Source organism: Zonotrichia leucophrys, chromosome 1A (assembly GCF_028769735.1).
Source record: "Zonotrichia leucophrys gambelii isolate GWCS_2022_RI chromosome 1A, RI_Zleu_2.0, whole genome shotgun sequence".
In the NCBI taxonomy this organism is placed as follows: Eukaryota; Metazoa; Chordata; class Aves; order Passeriformes; family Passerellidae; genus Zonotrichia; species Zonotrichia leucophrys.
The window spans coordinates 2,565,190-2,578,543 of NC_088170.1; the positions used below are offsets into that span (position 1 = coordinate 2,565,190).

The window sequence follows — 13,354 nt, forward strand, 5'->3', positions numbered from 1 at the left end:
AACCATGTAAAATGTTTTATAACGGAATAGAAAGCTGTTGAATGGAATAGATATATGAGCAGGCCACAGAATTCCTGCTGGAGATAAACCAGCAATATTTCCCACGGCCTGTGGGAAGAGCAGATGATGGCAACCACAGGCCAAGGCTGTCCTCCCTCCATCTCATCAAGCCCTTGCCTAAGCCAGGAATTTGTAGTTGAACCAACTTTCTGCATTACACTGGTCACTTGAAGTGGCAATAGGAATGCACTATATTATTTTGTTCTCTTCTGGCTTTGTTTGTTTTAAAATTAGTAAGCATTTTTTCCTAATCAAGCCGAGCTTCAGTGACCTGACATCTTACTGAATCTTTTATTGCAAACAAAAATTGGGAATTATTTTGGTCCCTTAAAACATTGAGTTCAAGATGCTTGACTTTTAACTCAATTTTTACCTAAGCATTATTCCTTACCAAACTGCTATAGGATTTACATGAATACAGCCAGCACTAGCTGCTGTATTTCTCTACATGTGGCCTCTACAGATACCAGATATATACCAACATAAATAGAATTTCTGAGAAAACACAGGCCCTCTTTTCTTAAAATAAAAACAAAATCAGAACCAGATTAAAATAGACAGACCTGTCTAAAAATAGTACGTGTTCAATGTTTTGGTTTTTCTAAGACGATAATAAATCCACTTAAAAATTTTGACCGTTCATGCCCCTAAATAAATCACTTAATCTGTCATTTTTCCTCATCCATCTAATTGCAGCTGGAATAGGAAGGAAAAGAGGGGGGAAAAGGCAATTTTGGCATGACTTTTGCATCAGGGTCATCCAGGAACACATTTGGTCCATGACATGGGCAGGATTAGCTGGTTGGAACAGCAGTTCACCATGCTCAGCTCATCAGCAAAAACAAACAAACAAAACCCCAAAAAACCAACCAACACCAAACAAAAAAAAACCCCAAAAACCACCACACAAAAAACACCAAACCAAAAAAAAAAAACCCAAACCCAGAAAAAGAAAAGACTCGCAACTCACACCGCTTGCAATCTCAAAGCTGTTTCACTCAAGAACAAAATTATGTCATTTCCACCTATTTTAAGTGACTCAAATCTGCACTGAACAAGATAACTGTTGGTTCTTTAGGCAGGAATTACTTCTCAGCATTTTACATTGCTTCAGATAATAAATACTTTCACGACATCCTCCAAAAACCTCTCTCCACCAAAGGAACCCAAGATAAAATACTTTAATGTAGAGCTAAAAAAAATGGAGAAAATTTCCACACTAAAGTAATCAGAGACATGTGCTTAAACTTCATGGGGTGAAGCAAATCCCTCCCCTCCTTTTTCTGAGAAATGCAGAGGGGAACGGAGCTGCTTTTCACAGGCAGGCAGCACCAAATGCCACTTTCAAGGTCACAGTCCAGATAAGAAGTCCCAGGGCAGAAACAACACAACTTTCCTTCTCATAATTGTTTTCTGAATCTGTCTGGTCACTCTGAGTTCATGCCATCATCTCCCTTTTTTATATGCCCTGCTGCTTTGCACATTTCAGTGAATCTTCACACACAGTATCAAGTACAGACAATATAATGGGAATTAAAGCTCTTTGAAAGCCTGTGCCACAAATTCAATTGGCAGCAGCAAGAACCCAGTAGTTAGTAGCAAGCCCAAAAACTACAATAGGATTACTTGGGGGTTTAGTGATGAATCAAGTCCTACCCCAATACTTTCTTTTTTGGCTTTTTCCTCATCCAGAAGTGAGCATAGAGAGGCTGCTCTTTGTAATAATGTCCAGAATGACACTTTGGTTAGTCTTTGAAAGATCTACTTCACTTCAAAGTCCATGAGCATTGTAATAATTACCATGAATAGACAAGGAATTTTGTTTTGGTGTCTACAGTTTAAAATACACAAAGCTAATTTTTATTAAAAGAATATATATTATTGTATTAGTTGCCTCTTCCATTCAGGACACATTCTCTACCCAGAAACATGGGGAAATGGAGGAAGAAAATTCAATACTCTGCCACTATACAACAGAGTTCCTTCCAAGGCAGAAATGATGACTCCCAGCCTCAAAAGCAATCCATTCCAAGCATAGAACTACAGAGAAAACTACTACTACCCACCAAACTGGAGCCAAAAGCAAGTTTGAGATAACTGCTCCAGGAAAGAGCTCAAACCCAAGCACATCCAGCAGAGGCCTATTCTGAGCCATGAGAAATCCCCTAGCCAGGCATTTATCTACCACATCAATAAATTGCCACCATTAGATTCAGAGAAATCAACTTTTCCATCTCCTTTTTGCTCAAAACCATTTCAGGGCTCTTGCCTACACCACGTTAGGAAGTTGGTTGTGTATGAACAATATCTATCTGAAAATGTGCTTGCTATGTCTAGGAATTTCCCAGGAGTAATACACACATCTGTTTAGTACACAGCAAAGTCACTCATCTTCTGCTAGAAGTCTCCTTGATGCACTCAAGAAAAATTCAGCTCTTTGGCTGGAAAGAATTCCTAAAGCTCTGCAGCATTAGCACACTAGAAGGGGCAAAAAGCTTTGATGTAATTATTACCAGTAGGTGGTATGCATTAACTATTATTTTCAAGCCAGCAGGTTTATTCAGCAGCTTTAGAAACAATAAAAGTCTCAAGACTTGAGGGAAAAAATAGTAAAATATTTTTAAAAAATCATTAACCAGTCTTATGCATTCATGATAAATTGCAATTATAAGCAGGCATTCATGCTGGGAATAATTAGCAGCATACCTCAACATTATTGAATGTCAATGAAGTCAAGAATACTCTTCACGAAAGAACAATACAGAGGAGGTGGCCAAGTTGTATTTAAAAGGAGGCAGGAGCAATTTTGTTAATTGCAGGGAAAAATGCCAGCTGTAAACAGAAGAGGGTCTCAGTTTGCAGCCTTTCTTCAAAAACAGGAACCGAACACACTGAAGGGCAAAACATTTTGTTGCTAAAGTTTAAGAGAGAACAGACTGCTTGCTGGGCAGATGTTTTTTTAAATACTTCTTGATAGTAAGGTATTGTTACTCTAAATTAGATATTTGGTGGGTATTTTGAGTTCTGTCATCCACAGGAGTCTCCCAAGACTGTAAAGTGCACACCTAAGGGAATGAGTAACTTCACATAAAATGCACTTCTAAGGAGCAGTAGCATGAACACAAAATGCACATTTCAATGCAATATGTGCAGATAAGGGAGCCTCCTCCCCTACTTTTAATAACTCCAAAGTCAAGTTTCATTTCTCAAGAATGCATTTGTAAATAAAAGAATTTCTTATCAAAGTGGTCTGTGACAGTGCCTCAGTAGTGGTTTAAGCTGGGTTTCTCATTCTCCCATAACAATATTTGGTTGTCTGTTTTTAAGGAAAACAGCAGAAAAATTATTCTTTAAACAACACTGAAGGAAGCTGAAGCAAACAAAAATCCATACAAATATGTAAACCCCCAGATCTGCAGCACCTTGACTCTAAATTAATTGTCTAAGACTAACCAAGAACCTGAGTAGGAGCCACAGATTGCAGACCCCTTAATAACTAAGTTTATGCTGCTATAACTTGGCTGGCAAATGCAGAATTTATGAGCAACTAGAAGAATCCCTAGCTACAGGGAAATTCCTATGTAAAAATAATTTTAATGAAGGAGAGAAGGCAAAAGATTTTTCTAGCATGTTGGAGAGAAGCAGGATGGTGGGTTAGTATCACAACAAGATGATAAAATACTTTGTAGTCCATTGGTAACTAAGGAATATGCTAAACAACACTTAAAAAAATAAACACAATATTAATATTCCTGGATAACTCACAGAGAATACTTGAAATATATTTACAGATTATGACACAATTTATGCCTTATTGCAACCTTCCAATATTTAAAGAGGGTTAGTAAGAAAGATGGAGACAGATTTTTCAGTAGGACAAGGGGTGGTTCTAAATTAGAAGGGGGTAAATTTGAACTTAATTCAAGGAATAAATGTTTTACAATGAGGGTGCAGAAACACTGGAACAGGCGGCCCAGAAAGGCAGTAAATTGCCCATCCCTGGAAACACTCAAGGGCAGATTGGAGAAGATTCTGAGCAATCTGATCTAGTAAAAGATTCCCCTGTTCATTGCAGCAGGGCTGGACTAAAAGATCTTTAAAAGTCCTTTCCAGCTGAACCAATTCTATGATTTAAACTGAATATCCTTTACTTCCACACCACATTTGAACTAGTGCTCCCAGGGTATTCTAACAGTACTATTTAAAAACAACAGTACTCTTAAATTAAAAAAAAAAAGTTCTCTCTCTCAATATTATTTAGAGAGAGAAAATATAAAATTCATATTTAATAATAAATATTTGCAATTATAAAATTATATTTAATAAATAATATAGAATTTATATTAAATATTAGTTATTTAAATAATATTAATTTAATATTTATTTATAGAATAGTCGTTATATATTTCTTAATTTTTAAGAGATATAAACTTTTTTAAAGAACTTTGAACAGCAAGATTGTGCCCAGAAGAATCACAATTAAAAAAAAATAAAAAATCAACAACAAAAAAGTGTTTTATTAAAAGACTTTTTAGATCTTCCTACTTCAGCAAACCAGACAAACACTTTGACAGAGCCCAGCCAGGGTGGAATGGGCTGACCTTTAGCCAGGGCTTTGTTTAGAGGAGCAGGAGGCAGCACAGCCCCTTTAGGAAAGGCTCGGCAGGTTCCCGATGCCAGGGCAGGGCTGAGCAAGGGGAGGAGGTGGAGAAAGGGACTTTTCAGCGAGCCCCAGATGTGGCTCCACAGCTGGAGCGCATCAGGCACGGGGGTCCCACAGGATCCTGTCCCATCTCAGGGGTTTGCAGGGTGAAAAAGGATCAGCAAACCTGCTTCAACACTCACCCCATTCAACGGGGACAGGCTAATGCTGCTGCTCCCAAAATCGGCCGCTGGAGGTGAAAACAAGTTAGAGTAAATTCTGCTGCCCCTAAATCAAGAGCTGTTTTCTGAAAGATTATGGGGGGTTTTTTGGGCAAAAAGAGCAATAATTGGATTTTCTACTACTGCAAAGGCATAGAGGCAGAGCTAAGGTTTGTGTGTCATTAACTTGAGCACTTCCATACATTCCAGTGGGTTGAGCTGTTTGTTTTCCCAAAAGGGGGATGGGAAAGGATTGTGTTTTCCCCTGCTGGAGTTGTTTTTGGTTTTGTTTTTTTTTAAGACCTGGACATTTCTAGAAAAAAAGTTTACTTGCTTGCACCAAGAAATCTGAGCCACGCACACAGCAAAATATTCATGTTTTTTGGACACAACACATTGATCTTTAGGCATACACACAGTTCAGTTTTACTTTACGTTTCCACTCTTTCTTTTGCATAACTGGAAAGAGATCACAGTTCCTGAAGAAGCTGTGCAATTCAAGACAAAAAGAAAGCTGGATCCACATGAATGATGATCACATCTTACATAATTTAAAAAGAGCAAATCAGTTAGCTTTTTTTTAAAGCAAGCACTTAGGTACCAAACACTTAAAATTCCTGACATTGGCATTTAAAGAATATTAGGAAAACTAAAAGGCAAAGAAAAAAAACTGTAAAAAAGAGTAATTTTGAACTTGCTGGGCAAGGCATTGAACAGAAATGTTTGAAACCAACCTGCAACCACAGAGGGGTGCTCCTGAAGGCTGAAATTGTTCCATAATCCTTTATCAGGCAGAAGTGCTGGCTGGAACAAACTTTCAAATCTTCACAATTTCTACCATCTCCAAGACAGTGCAGCAGCTACTTCACACAGAAGTTTTCTACTCCTCTTCAACTTCTTATTCTCCAGCCTTCTACCTGCCTCTCTCACCCTCTGTCCCACTCTTTGTGCTCTCCAGCACCTCACTAAAACTCTCCTCACCTGTGCCTGCTCAATCATTCCCTGGGGAGGAACAATCCTCCCCTGCCCTTCCAAAGCTTATCAGTGACCAAGGATGAAGAAGGAGATCAACAAGGAGCTCCTCCCCTATCTAGCCAGAGTCTCCTTTCAAAAAAACAAGTCTCACCTGCAGTTTAACAACCTCACTAATCAGTTCAGCAAGCAACAGAAGAAAGGAAGAACTCTGGAGATGAAAGCAAACAGCAAGATTTTAGTCACCTTTCATTGAATTCGAGGAATAAAAACCCCCAAACGTGGAGAAGGCATGAGAAAAATCTCCAGCAGTAAAAACTTGATGAGGTTTTGTAGCAGGAGTTAATTTGAGTTTAAGGGATGTAGTGTCACAACTGAGATATCCACAACACACAGAATATCACCATACAATTTCAGAAAGCTTCAACCCACACAGAGTAATACCATTCCACTTCAGAAGGCTTCACCCCAAACCCAGGAACACCAAACCTCATCAGAAGGCTTCAGGCACCTGCCCACACAGAGTAACATCATTCCAACTTCAGAAAGCTTCACCCTAAATCCAGTAACACCATAGTTCTTCAGAATGAAAAAAAACAACCTTACCTCTTCAGAAAGCTTCAGTTGTGTGCACATAGGAGTAACACCATTCCACTCCAGAAGGCTTCAGGCATCTCCCCACACACAGTAGCACCTTTCCATCCAGCAGGCTGCAGCATCTGCCCTCCCTGTCCCCCAGGCCAGGCTTTTGTGCCCTGCTGCTGATGCCCTGCACCTGTGTGCCCTTTGTGCCATTCCCTTCAATGCTGCTCACCTGTGGGCACAGCTGGGGCCATTTGGGGATGATGGGGCACAGCCCCACCCCAATCACCACTGACTCTGTGCCTAAAATTTTTTTTGCAGTGCGTGCTCACACTTACAGAAGAGTCATTTCCAACATGGAATGCGTGGTATAAAGATGACAGGAATCAGCAAGCCACATTAGGATTCTGAGGTCAGACTCACATTAAAGCACAAATATGACAAGCCAGCAGCTGATGAAGCTGCACCTGCAATTATATCATGTTAAAATCTCTTAAATAATAAACTGAATTAGAATTACCTCTCCAACCCATATTCCTGTTCTTGCTGAACCCTTCAGTGTAAACAAGGAATTGCATGATCTGGAAGGAGTCACCTCTTTCAGATTTGGCTTCTGAAGTTTTAAACTGACCTTGAAATGAGCTTCATCATAAAAAGCAAGCACTTCTGGAAAACATATTTTTCAATGAAGACACTTTAGGCTGTGGCCCCAGACTAGAACAATGTGAAAACATTAAGTCCTTATCATGGCATGAGGTTAAGGATTAAAGTGTAGGTACAACTAGAAGCAAGATATAAAAATATTTACTTCCCCAATATATCTCCTTATCTCTGCAAGCCATGTCTGTTTGCTGTCCGAACAAATTCATTTTTCCTGTAGCAGCTTTCACCCTCCAGAGCTAGGACAGGCTGGATTCAGCCAAGCATCAGTGCCATGTCAGCCAAGCTCTAAATGATCAACCTTCTGCAGAATGAAGCAGAAGTAACAGCTTTGATTCTCCAGGCTGAGGCTGACTTTGCACTTCTGGAAGTCAATAAAAAATGTTTGACTTGTAAACTGAGCAGATTTGGTCTGGATGTCACGGAGAAAAAAATAAATGTAGTGCTCTCAGCATGTCAGCTTGACAGGGTCACTTTGCTTTTCTGACCACAATTCTGCTTTAAAACTAACCTTTCAGCAGCTGCTCAGTTCCAGTCATCAATCCTACTGCTGTTGAAAAGCAATTGCAAAAACACCCATTGACTTCAGCAGGAACAGGATGAGGCTCTTATCTTATAAACGATAGTCTTATGACACACAAAGTGAACATAAAAAAATCTCACTATGATTCAGACAGGCAGAAAATATCCCCATTGACCCAGCTCAGCTCACTGGAGACCTACATCCATTTGTTTTCAGTTCAACAAACAGAAGGGTTTATGATTTTTTTTTTTTTAATAAATCAAGCCAAGGATATGATAGAAAACAAAACCTGTTCTATCTCTGATGGAATCTGCAGATCAGGTTTGTAATAAAGTGGAAATTCTCTGATCCTTAACCATATCTAGAAGGTAAGCACAGCTCCCTGACTAAGGATGCATTTTATAAATTGCGTTGGGTCCACACTCAAAGCAATCTTGGCTTACCAAATTCAGGATTTTTAGACTGAGAAGATTTGAGCCCTTTAAATGGAGCAGCAACACTGTAATGCAAATCATCAAGTTGCAGGACCATTAAAATTCTCCTATTTCATTGCCCTTTGGGCAACAATTGATTCTGAGCCACCAGCAGGCCTCCAAAGGGAAACGGAACAAAAAGACAAGCAAAGACAAAATCCAGCAGTGTGAAGGTTTCAAATCCAAAATTCATTACCTTCACTGCAGCATTTTTACCACAAAGAGCTGTCCCCAGCAGAACATGCTAAAATGGATGTTTTTTCCCTGTTTGGTTTGCCTGCTTTTGCAAACCCATGCAGTAAGAGTCTGCTTGGTTCCTGGCTTTCAGTGCATCTTTTCCAAATTGTTCAGCTCCACTGGAGACAGAGATTCTTCCCACCCCACACACTGAGTTGTCAGCACTACATAAGCGAGTTCTGAGCAGCTACATTTTCTATACACTAATTAAAGCTTCATATAGAACCTCAGCTAATTAAAATTCCAATGAACTAATTCTGAAATGAACTGTCTGCAACTGGGTATTTACATGAAAATACCTGCTGATGAACGGGTGTTTCTATTCTCCTTTTCCCTCCTGCTTTCTTCAGCAGCAGTCAACAGCTGTGGGCACACAAAGCATGTAAAACAATTCCAGATTCAGATGTTAAGCCCTGAGGTATTTTTTCCTCACAGTCACAATCCCCATTAGTGCCTCCACAATATGCTCTGCAGTGTTATATACCTGGGGTTTGTTTCTATTCCTGAATTCCAGAATCCTACAGCTACCTTGCATTTTTTTCTTTTTTTTGCTACCATTATCCTCACAGTGTGCATGAAAACAAAGTAATTTATAAATTTCTCATAAGAGCCTGTCTGCAGGAACTTCTCACAGCCAAAAAAAGTCCAGAGAATGTCAGTAATAAATTTACACATTGCCCTCAAGGAAAACAAAACAAGAAAAACCAAAAATACCAAAACAAAACCAGCTAAATACAACCCAAACCCAAAAGCTTTCTGTGAATATGTTGTATTTTTCTCTTTTTGTTTATAAGCCAGAAAGATATAAGATCTCCTACACTGTAAATAGGTCCTTGCCTGATACATTTTTAGTGTGGTACAATCAAGACAAACTTGAGTCAGACCAGCTCCTACTAGATTTGAGACCAAGAAAAATATTCCAAGCCTATTGTTTCATTTCTAATGGCAATACCTCTAAATTAGTAATTCTAGCCCTGAAGTGTTTGCATTATCTACTGCACCAAGCAAAACAAAACCCTTAGGGAGAACCTGAAAACAACACTGGTCACACCCAACTGTAACAATTTCCATTGCCCAAACAGAGAAAAATTCAAAAAGTACATCAACAATATAATTATTAGTAGGAATTTGGATTATAAAAACCCGCTCAGAACCTCAATTTTTATCTACATACAAAAAAATAACCAAAATATCTACTTATTTTAATTTTTATCGGCAGTAGAACTCTATGCCTGAGCACTTGGACTATAAGCACCTTATTCTGGTGAAACTGCACTTAGGAAGATATTAAGTAGCATTAAATGAAAATATTAGAAAAAAATTAGAAAAAATATTATTAATTTTAGAAAATAATTAGAAAAACTGGCCAGAAAATTTTAAGCCAAATCATAGCTTTAGTATCAGAGGCTTATTAAAAGCTCAAGTAAGAGCCAGTTTTCCAAGGGCAGTTCTGCTCAGTCACTGGAGTTGATGCCATGTAACTCAGATAAATATTTTAACACATAACACAGGCAAACACCAAATAATACATTAAATATAAAGTAAGAAAACATGAAGTCTTCAAAAAGAATGTGTCCCTCCTTCTCACACCCCATAGTGATTCAAGTAATGGATTTATAGCAAGGAAAAAAGATATCCTCTTCTTCATAGATACTGTTCAAAGATTTTTCAGACTGTATCTACAATCAAAAAATGCACAGGATCTGATTTGGAGAGTGGGGAGAATTGACAATGACAGGGAAGATGCTCAGCTGGAGCTTTTCTTCATCTCTGAACCTATGGAGGCAACCTGAGCCTTTTCTGAGTATTGAAAGAGCTGACATTAAACCTGAAGGGCCAAGACTTTAAAGCTCAACACTCCCCGTGCAGAAAGACCTGGCTTCCCCTGCAAATCAGCTTATCTCACGTGTTCACCTGAGATAAGGACGTTTGTGCCAGCATTTTACTGCAGAATGATTTTTAAACCATTAAATGCTACAAATTCAAACACTGGTTTATCTCCCCGTGACTCATTTAGGAACTTTCAGCAGGACTTTCATCACCAAGCAGACTCACCAAACATCACTGGAAAGCCTTGGCCACCACAGCAGAAATAGGGTGTCATTTGCAGCACTGCAAATTAATGAATTAAATTCAATTATTTAATTAAATAAATTTTAATGCCTCTTCAATCCATTTCAAAGTTCACTGTGGTCTGGTTTTCCTACTTCACAGGCAGGGAAAGCTTCTCATCTAATATTTTGCTTGTATCATCTGTTTCCAGGCCCCTATTTCTTCCATGTATCTTAGGGGAGAGCCATCAGTTGTAGTTCCCACAATTTTTGTGTATGGTACACTTGTTTCTATACTATGAGAAAAAATATATAAATGCAGTTTGTACTAATTTTCTAATATATAAAATCATCTTCATTTAAAAGCCCCCATATATTTTCCCAACTGATTAAATAAACAAAAAATACATTAATTAAATGAAGCACTATCTTTTTGTTCTTTCCTAAAATAAGTCAAGTTGTAATTGATTGTAGAATGCAAGTTCACAGGTTTTTTTTTCCCAACTGATGGGAATTATGTAAGTTTTTTCACTATGTATTTTTGTGAGTGTCATTTTTCTGACAGCTCAGTAGTTTTAGCCTTTATTTTATTTTTTATTTTTTCTTTTTTTTTTTTTTTTTAATTTATCTTTTTTACATGTGAACATCTAAATGAGCAAGCCACCAGAAATTTTCTTTGGTCATAATTTTTATCAAATCAGATGGAAATTTAGGTAAGGAAAAAAGAAAAAAACCAATGTACCAAGTGACTTGGTGGCAAAGGTTAATCTTCCCTGAAATGTCATGGTATCTTGCAGCACTTTTTACCACAGCTGTTTTTGTTTTGTGAGATTCTTTGGGTGAGTTGTTTGTTTGTTTTTAATTTCTTGTATAAATAACATCTGTGACAGAGAATAAAAACTGGTTTCATCCCTGAAGAGTTTTGCAATCACCTGGGATGTAAGAAACAGAATTTGGAATTTTAAATTGTTACTTGATTCAAGTCAGGTACTTGAGCCTGGGTTTTTTAAATCTTAAATAAACATTTCTCTATCACAAGACTGTTTAATTATTTTAGGATAATATTCCCTGTCTTATCATCCTTTGCTAAACGTATCTGGAAAGTAACTAATGTTTTTTTTCCAATGCTAAAAGAGGCATAAAAATGTCAAACACTTAGAGTTATCTCAATAAGCGATATTGCTTTCTGGCAAATTCAAATACAGAAACAGATTTCTTTTATTTTTAAAAAATTTCTACTGATATTATCAATAACTTCCTCTATACAGTGTTTAATTTTTAATGCAAATTACAGAAAAAAATTAATTTTCATTTTAAAATGAAAATGCAGCAGTAATAATGAGTAGTAATATAAGCAGTAATAGAATACTGACAGAAAAATGGATATTCAGGAGTTCCTCCCATTATAAATTTTCTCACTTCCACTTAGTTCTAGGAAGGGCTGGAGAAAAACAGTCTTTCAGAAAAGAAACGTTCACATTGTTTAATCTTCAATTAAGCTTCATTTCTCTAATGCTCTAAGTTATGTGCTTACCAAATACACACAAAAAATATTCTCAGTCTTCTTGACTTTTCTTTTTTTGTTTTACTACAAGAAATAGTCCCAGGCAGTACATTCTTTAACATGTACAACACCCTAATTTGGTCATCGTATCTGCTGTTTAGGCAAGGGATGTGTTTATGTAGTTAAGTTCCAATAATGAGAACAGAGACCTGGATTCTGTTCTTCCCTTTGCTGAGGGTATGAAATAAGACTTTGGACAAATCACATTCCAAGTACAACACTTGGTACCACAGCATTTGATTTTTAACAAGCTGCCATATCCTCAATATTTATTCTAAGCTTCCTGTAAAGTCTCAGTGTCCTGTTGCAGTGGTTTCAATGTATATGGAATAGCAAAACACCAAGTTGTGCCTTTTGCACTAATACTGGCTCAAGCCCAGTGATCTCAGCACCCTGCTATTTCAAAAGCAAATGTTAAAACAGCTAAAAAAAGTCAGACTAAAGTTCTTTTAGACATTTTAGTAACTTTTGTCTTGTGAGCAAGCAAGAGCAGAACAGGACAAGGGGGAATGGGTCAAACTGAAAGATAGTAGGGTTAGATAAGGTATTAGGGAAAAATTCTTTACCCTGGGGATGGTGAGGGTGGTTACCACAGGATGCCCAGAGAAGCTGTGGATGACCCATCCCTGGAAGTGTCCAAGGCCAGGCTGGAAGGGGCTCTGAGCAACCTGGGACAGTGGAAGTGGAAGATTTCCAACCCCAAGGCAGAGGTTGAAAAGGGATGATCTTTAATGTCCCTTCCAACCCAGACCATTCTGTGAATAAACCTCCACAAAGCAAACCTGATGGCATATCTGATATCCTCTGATCACACCTCCAGCCCTGAGCAACTTTTAAGCAGGGAATTTAGATCCAAGTTGCATCACCTGTTAATTTTTAAATGTCTTTTCCTACAGTAAGCATTTCCATCAGCTGTAACAAACACATTCAAACTGCCTCTTTTCCTGAGCTCATGGAAATCTCTTGTACCTGGAACACCCCCTAGCAAGCACAGTGCTTCATTGAATGATTTACATAATTTATATAATTTCACAACAGCTCCATCAGGAGAGAGCAAAAATATCAGAATAAGTATACTAAAGTTATATAAACCAAATAAGCATGAACAGTACAAGTATAAAAGCACAAGCAACCTGGATGGTAAATCACTTATTTCAATGGATTAACTGAACCTTTGCACAGATGTATTTTGTGTATGCTTAGAACCAAACAGACATTTGAGAGCACTTGAGGAACATAAAAAAAGAGGTACAGCAGACACAAAGTGTCTTTTCAGGAGGATAAGTCCTTTCTATCTCACCTTCCACATCTGTAGTATTTTGCTCTTTCACCTTTTCCCTTTTCACAGGTGTACTGCAGGTCTTAGCTG

General features: G+C 38.0%; 1 protein-coding gene across 7 annotated transcripts in view; it reads right to left on the minus strand.

Annotated features, from left to right (window-relative positions):
- The window catches only part of PIK3C2G (phosphatidylinositol-4-phosphate 3-kinase catalytic subunit type 2 gamma), a 333,216-nt gene that overhangs the window by 237,159 nt on the left and 82,703 nt on the right, over nt 1-13,354 (minus strand). For 4 of the 7 annotated variants that reach the window (XM_064735101.1, XM_064735056.1, XM_064735049.1 and 1 more), the window contains exon 1: nt 6,502-6,639. The gene's annotated coding sequence lies outside the window, so the exon portion shown is untranslated. Of the gene's footprint in view, nt 1-5,657; nt 5,908-6,501; nt 6,640-8,669; nt 8,734-10,425; nt 10,483-13,285; nt 13,309-13,354 lie in introns of those variants that run through there. The other 3 variants (XM_064735079.1, XM_064735090.1, XM_064735069.1) reach the window with 3 other exon arrangements.